Below are 7,914 nucleotides of genomic sequence, written 5' to 3' on the forward strand. Positions count from 1 at the left end.
GTAGCCGTTAGAATAGCTTTAAACACTGTTATCGACAAGGAGAGCTGCCGTCAACTGCGTATTGATTTTGAACACCTGTCACTGAAACCACTGGTGCGAGCGTTTTATTAATGTAAACTGCGGACTTATGTATGTAAATGAGGACGCAGGGGAGTATGGGAAGGAAAGCAGACTGTGAGCCCGTCTCTGAATCTCCCTTGGTTTATGGTGCGTTTTCCGTGATGAGATATAGTGCTTGTGGGACGTTTAAAAGGGAATAAGTAAAGCACTTGATAATGATAGTGTGTGCAGTTTCTACAAGGAAACCTCTGAATGAGCCAGGTAGAAGGTGCTTGCACAAATAATTTGTATAACTTATTTTTAATAGGACTGACTTACTGAACTAAAAGCTAGGGCGATGCACTTCGCGACGCAGCAGCAGAGCTGCCTGGGGTGTGATCTAACCACAGGAGCTGAGGAGTCGTGGGGCACCACCCCAAAGCGCCTCCGTTTCCCGACGGTGAAGGGCGGCAGGCGGACGGCCCGCTCTGCCAGGACAGACGGCTCCGAGTCAGAGCTGGCCTCGCAACGGCCCACGCCCCACGGACGCCGGCTCCCCTGACACTTCCTGCCGCCCTTCGTCCTGTAACATTGGAAACTGGATTCTCCGCCAGCTGAGCGGGAGAGGCTGGCGCCCGCTGGCTTCCCGCTAATAGAGGAGAAAGCGCTGCTAGCTTTAGCCTAGAGGACGACAAAACCAAACGACGCGTGTTTTCGATAAGGAAAAAAAATAGGTTTGTCAAGTTAAACACGTTTTCAGGAATCAGAGGGCATTCTGGACCCTAGCTGAAGCCCAGCGACTCCTCGCCCAATGAAAATGAATAATGCTTTAATAAGTGGCTGTTCCTTGAAGCTTTAACCTGCCCTGTACAGCCACTTCGGACCACAAATGGGTGCTGTTCTGTCTCCTTTTCTATATAATCTTCGTCTCTGAGCAACAAGGATCATCTATTCACAGCTGCCTTGGGGAAAGTGAATTTTTTTTGCAAAATAAATTAGATTTCTGCATTCAGAATTACTGTGGCTTGACCTGGAGCCAACGCTGAGAGCCCTTTCTACAATTTCTCTTACTTTCAATGAGACAAAATATGAAAACGCAGCCTGCCGAACTCCTCGTCCGAGCACAGCAAAAAGGTAACTACTGCTCTACATTCCAGGAGCCTGCGATCGTCGACAGCATGAGGCGCTACGCGTGACTCACACTGCACCGCCGTGTTGGCGGTGCCCGTCTGGAGACGGCCTGCAGCTATCCCGAAAGGCCTAAACAGCACGTTCGACGGGGTCCATCTGAACGGGTTTGCGTCAAACCCACTCTCATCCCGTGCCCTGGAGCTGGGGGCAGAACTCTCGCGCTGGAGAGAGATGGTCTGTGTCAAGGTTACATTACCTCCTCTGTCTTATTCAGACGTAGGAGACGCCTAAGTGTGACAGGTGAGACAGGGCTGAGAGCGAGCCGTCTGAAGCGTGCCCCCTCTGACTGCCGACCGGACCGTCTGCCAGCCTCCCGGGCACCGCGGGCCGCTCGGCAGCACTGGGCCTCGCCCAGGCGCCTGCAGCGCCCACCACACGTGTGAAGCCAAACTCTTCTGTGCACGCAGCCAAGCTACGCCCCACGGAGCCTGACGGGGGTAAAGGAGATGGGAGACCCCGCTGTGGCATCTGCACGCTCGAGCAGAGGGGCCGCCCACAGCCTCTCTCCTCCCCAGGTCCACAGAAGTGAGACAGCGGCGGGAAGGGCCCGGAACCCACACCCGGCTGGGAAACGACGCGCACGTGTCGGCTGAACCATGAAGGGAGCTCTGAAGAAGACCACAGCTCAAGGAGCAGGTGACACCGAGCCCAGGAGCCAGGACAGCTGGCTGTTGGGACGGGCAGGCAGCTCGGCAGACGCAGCACCAGGTGGGGGGCGGCGTCCGCAGATGGGGCGGGGTGGGGCGGCCTTCTGAAGACTCCTCCCCAGCAACGCCCGGGGTTGCTGTCCTGTGACTTAACCGCCTCCTGAGAATATCTGCAGAAATACGAAAACCTCCAGCACCAGGGAGCACCGAACGCCAATATCGGAAAAGGCGCAAAGTCTCAGGTGACTGACAGTGGCCTCGACCTTCAAACACTAAGGCGAACTAATACCAGAGTAAGCAGAGGACAGGAAAAATGAAGACAGGAACAGCTGTCGGCGAAACAGCTGGAAAACATGTCAGTCATTTTTAATCACTACAAATCAATGAAGCCAAAATCTGGTTCATCGAGAAGATCAGTAAGAACGATAAACCTGACTGATGAGGACAAAGGAGAGACAGCTCCAACGCATCACATGCAGCGAGGGACCACGCGGAGCGGGGAGCACGGCGTGGGGTGCACGGAGCGGGGGACACGGAGCAGGGAGCACAGAGCGGGGGGCATGGAGTGGGGGGCAGGGGGCACGGTGTGGGGAGCACAGAGGGGAGCACGGCGTGGGGAGCACGGAGCGGGGGCACGGAGCGGGGTGTGGGGTTGACTTCTGCGAGGGCACCTGGGAACGCACGTTCCTCACACTTGGGGGTGACTTTGCCCCAGGGGACAGTTCCCAAGGTCTGCGGACACGTTTGGTTCTCGCAGCCTGGGGAGGGTCCTACTTACTGGCTGGAGGCTGGATGCTGCTGACCACTCCAGGCCCAGGGCAGCCCCCACCTAAAGGAACCGCCTGGACCAAAGCGTCTGCGACAGCGACCAACGTTTTTAACACCACATCCCCCTTTTAACAGTCAACGCTCCACCCTCCAAGACAGACCCTAACAGAACTACCCTTTCCAGCAACTCCGTGTCTACACCGAAGGCCCTGACCGGCTCTGCGGGTCGCCATTCTGGTGGCGCAGGTGGCAGCAGAGGGGGATCTTCTGTGAGGTCACGGGGGCAGTGTGAGCCGTGACAGCTCCATTATCCAGCCAGCCTGCCTCTTCCTACAGGACATGGAGTGCGTCCGGGACCAGAAGGCACAGCCCAGGGACCACGGGTGGGTGGCCCCGCTCCACGCCTGCCCCCAGCTCTCAAGCTGCTCACAGCGGGGCGGCCCGGCGGGGGCTGAGGAGCAGGGCGTGGAACTGGGGCCAGAGCCGCTCAGGCCACAGGGCCACGGGCGACAGGGAGGCCCTCGCGGTGGACCTTCACGTGACATCGGGATACCACGAGCCAGGGCACCTCCGAATTCCTCCTGTATGACCGTGTCCGCTGGGGCAGCTCATGCAAGACGGCAGCGGCCACACAGCAGGCCCACCGAGACCCCGACTAGCCGGGCCGCTGGCCGGGGCAGCGAGAGTGGAGGAGGGAGGGAAGTCGTGGACTCCGGACAGCTGAGCCGCTGCGGACACCAGAGCGGCTCTCATGCTCACTGTCCCCAGGGCTCTCCCTGGCCACGCGGCGAGCGACTGAGGTGATTGTGGAAGCTCGGCGGAGGGCACCAGCCCCGCGGGCTGCGTGGCTGCGGCCAGACCTGCCATTAGTCGCAGGTGTCGGCGCGGAGCTGTGCCGCACCAGGGCGAGCGCCGACAAGGAGTCGGCCTTGTGATGAGATGGGGACCCTTCGCCCCAAGGCTGGGTTCGCGGCACACGGTACCGCTGCCTCTGTAAGGGGGTGGCTCTCGTTAGGGCTGGGGCCGCCTGACCTTCGCGAGTGGTTCCCCTGCGCTTCGGATAAACCCCCGAGTCGTGACTGACCCGTCCCAAAGTGTGATACGAAAACAAACATCCTGACGTCAGCAAAAGATGCTCCTCCCGCCTCCAGGTGCCGGCTGCTGGCGCGGCCCCCACGTCCAGGCAGGGCGGCCCCCACGTCCAGGCAGGGCAGCCCCCCGTCCCGCCCGGCAGCCGGGTGACAGCCCTTTTACCCAGCCCGTCACAAGGCCCATGACGGCCCCTTCTCTGCCCAGACGAGCCGGAGTCAATTTTGCTCCTGCAAGTGAACCCTGTTCCACCTAATTCACGGAACAAACACGTGCTGTGTCTCGCGAGCCCAGGGAGTCTGGCCGAGTGCCGGGGGAGCCGACTGAGGGGGAGCCTGGTCTCCTCACGGTCCCCCTGAGGTCCCAGCAGAGAGGGACGCTGCTCCTGGCTGTGGACACTGACACCCGAGGTCCTGAGACTATCGGGTCAGCAAAGGAAAATGGCTACTTCCAGCAGACGTGACAGAGACCCACACGGACGTTTCACGCTGAGTGAGGCGTGCGGGGAGCAGACAGGCAGGGCAGGGAGGCTGCGGGCCGGGCGGGGACGAGGCTCCCCTGGAACTCTCAGCGTCGGGGACACCACCCACCTGCAGCGAGGACAGGGCACATGTCATCCTGTCTTCCCTTACGCGACGCCAATGAAAAGCCTCCACTTGTGAAGCCACAGTTGATGGCTTTATTTACTCACCGGCACTGAGGACATAAAGGTGACACGCCCGCTCTCCAACGTCCCCCCATGCGTGAGTGGGGAGGGCTGCCTGAGGAGACACCCAGCATTCGGGCGTGCTAGGAGCGTGTGTGTCCCTGTCCCGTCCTTAGCTCTGTGGCCCTGTGTCCCCACAGAGACACAGAGCCATGACCCACCACAGGGGAGAGCCGTGCACGGGGCCTATGTGACCATCAGGGCACTGCCGGGGTGCCCCGCTTGGCGTGTGGGGGTCACATCGTCACCACCACATGTGCAGTGAGCAGGCGGTCTGACAGCACGCAGACGTCACCCACTTTCTCACGAGCCCCGGCGACGGCTCAGCGGGCACGGCGCCTCCGTGCTCGGGGCCACCAGGTACTTCCCACCTGCATCTCACCAGGGCTCCCCGCTCCCGCCCCGGGCAGGGACCCCGGGGACCAACCGAAGGAGACGGAGTGACACCGTACCTGAGCTGTCCCCATCGCGCCTCGCTGGGTGCAGGCCGAGGGCCGTCGCCGCAGCTGCTGGGACCCCGGGCAGTGCTATGGCCGTGCCTCGGACGCCGGGAAGGCCTGCGACGGAGACGGACAGAAACGGGGAGAAGATGATGAAAAGAGTGAATGAGCCGGTGAAACATGGATGTGCATCAAAACATGACACCGGGCGACAGTCAGATCAGCTGGGAACGGCGACACGGCAAGGCCTGGGTGGACGGGGACCCACGTGCCAAACACACCAGGCGCTGTGGACACGGCCGAGTGCACGGCGGAGGACACCTGGGCGCCCGACACGCCCACCCGACAGAAGCAGCATGAGCACATCTAAATCCAGCCCCGGCCCCCAGCGAGCCTGGCGCCAGGCACAGGTCCGCTCCCGGCAGAGGCCGAGACGCCGCAGCCGACGGCCTCGCTCCTGGGGGAGAGCACTGACCCCGCACACGGCCGAGCGCGCGTCACCGCGCGGTGGCCATCTGCAGGCTGAGAAACTACCACAGCCCCCGCTCCTTTCACTGCATGAGCTACTGTCGTCCCCAAACACGAGTCCGCTGCATCGTGGGGCTTCTTCCTTTCTGAGCTGCTGCGGCACCGAACGCCGAACGCTCACCTACACACCCTTTGCCAGGACACGAAAACGCGGCCACGCGGCCACCATCCCGTGAACGGGGAGGGGGGGTGCTGCACGCTGCACGCCGCACACCACTTTCTGAAAACTTTGCTTTGTCACCAAAACCTCTGACCAAGCGTCAGTTTGACCCCATGTTACGAAATGCCATGGACTTACTCTCGGATGTACAGTCCTACAAAGGTAAAAATAGAATCACTGTACCCAGCACAGTTGGCAAACACCGACTCTAAAGGAACAAACACAGGAACTGGAAATTCCCAGTGCCCAGTGCGCACGGGCCGTGTGACTCGGACGGGCAGCCTGAGCCCTGGCCAGCACCGCGCCTGACCTCGCCACAGACAGAGCCAACCGCCCAACTGTTTCCTTGCCCTGAAGACACACGGTCGGCCTGCAGACCCCTGACTGGGGGCACCAGGGCTGCTCCCAGTTGTCCCCAGAGGCTACCAATTCTGCACGCGCTTTGCGCTCTCCCCAGCGACTTCTCGCAGGACGGGCGTCTGAGAATTACTGCTTCAAGCAGCACGGCCTCGGTCCAAAACGCTGCCGAGACATCGTACCCGTGTACGCGTCACATATTATCAACCTTTGTCTCTGGTGAAAAACAGTCTGTTGTCATGGACTTAAAGGGTCTTTTAATTCAATTATTAAGTGTATTTCTGTTTCATAGTTTTGCCTGTTTCATAGTCTGACCTACTTATTTGGGGAGATAAATTCTTAATTACTAACTAGTATATCTTTATATATTCCAGACCATTTGTCTGCTATATAGGTTTGAATGTTTTCTTTGTCATTTATGTGCTAAGTTTGTTTGTCATGGTGTCCTTCAACAATTTAGATGGGTTTAATATGATCTATGTGTCCAAATAAATCAATTTTTTTCCTTAATGGCTTCTGTGATTAGGAAAATCTTCATAGTTCCACAATTTAAAATATGTATATTCATTTTTAAATTAAATTTATTGGGGTGACGTGGTCAACAACATTACATAAGCTTCAGGGGTACAATTCCGTAACGCATCATCTGTACGTTGCATTGTGAGCTCACCGCCCAAGTCTAATCTCCTGTCACTGAATCCCCTCTACCCTCGTCCGCCTCGCCCCAACCCTGCCCCTCCGGGCACCGCCATATAGCTGGTTGTCCGTGTCCGAGAGGCGCTGCCACCGCGACAACATGGTGGCTCCTGGGGACATCAGGCTGAGCGAAACAAGTCAGAGGGAAAAGGACAAGAACCAAATGATTTCACTCACACGTGGGACGTAAAACAGAGCAACAAACAAAGAAATAAAAAAATATACCCTATTACGTTTTCTTCGAGCACTTCTAAACGAGTAAAGATTAGATCTTTAATGTGTTTGAAACTTTTCTGTGTTCTGAAATAGAAATAATTTTATTTTCTCTCCAACGGCTAACAAATGATCCCAACAAATGTGTCAAATAGACCCTATTTCTCCACCGACTTGAAAGTGCCATGTGTATAAAAGACCTTCATTCTGCCACCTTATTCCCCTCCCGCAGCGCTAGGGAGCGTGTCCCTCTGGGAGACCAGTTCTCGCACTCAGAGCGCCCTGAAGACAGCTGTTGATGTGCCCTTCCAGCTACTTCATTATCCCCAGCCAATGCCCCCACGCCCATGGCCCCCAAACAGGCTTCCAACCAAAATCACAGCACACACACACACACACACTCACACTCACTCTCACGGACCAAAATCACAGCACACACACACACACACACACTCACACTCACTCTCACGCACTCACATTTATGTACACACATGCACACACTCACACGCTCACACACGCACATTCAGACACACGCGCGCATACACTCACACACTCACACGCGCTCACACATGCGCTCACGCACATACACGCACTCACATGCACACTCATGCACACTCACGTACACACATACACACACTCTCACGCTCGTACACTCACGCACACACACAAACACTCCTACTCATTCACTCACTCACATACACACACACTCACTCACACATACACACTCTCTCACACTCACGCACACATACACTCACACATATACACACTGACGCACACTCTCTCACACTCACACGCACACACACTCATACTCACACTCACACACACTCACATCCCCAAGGAAGCGATGCGTTTCAGCTGAGTTCGCCATTGGCGTCCCTCCGCACCAAAACTCGGTCACGTTCATGCACTCTCCAAGCACGTCGCGGTCTCTCCGCACGGTCCCAACGCGCCCCTGTTGCACCCCAGGGCGCTCCGTGGGGCTTGCTGGTTCCGGAATGCTCTTTTCCCGCCATTATCACATACACTCCACTGAAGAAGATGTCTTGAATTCTAACCGTACGTGTCTTTTATCTTCCCACG

Source organism: Pteropus alecto, unplaced genomic scaffold, assembly GCF_000325575.1.
Source record: "Pteropus alecto unplaced genomic scaffold, ASM32557v1 scaffold35, whole genome shotgun sequence".
NCBI lineage: Eukaryota > Metazoa > Chordata > Mammalia > Chiroptera > Pteropodidae > Pteropus > Pteropus alecto.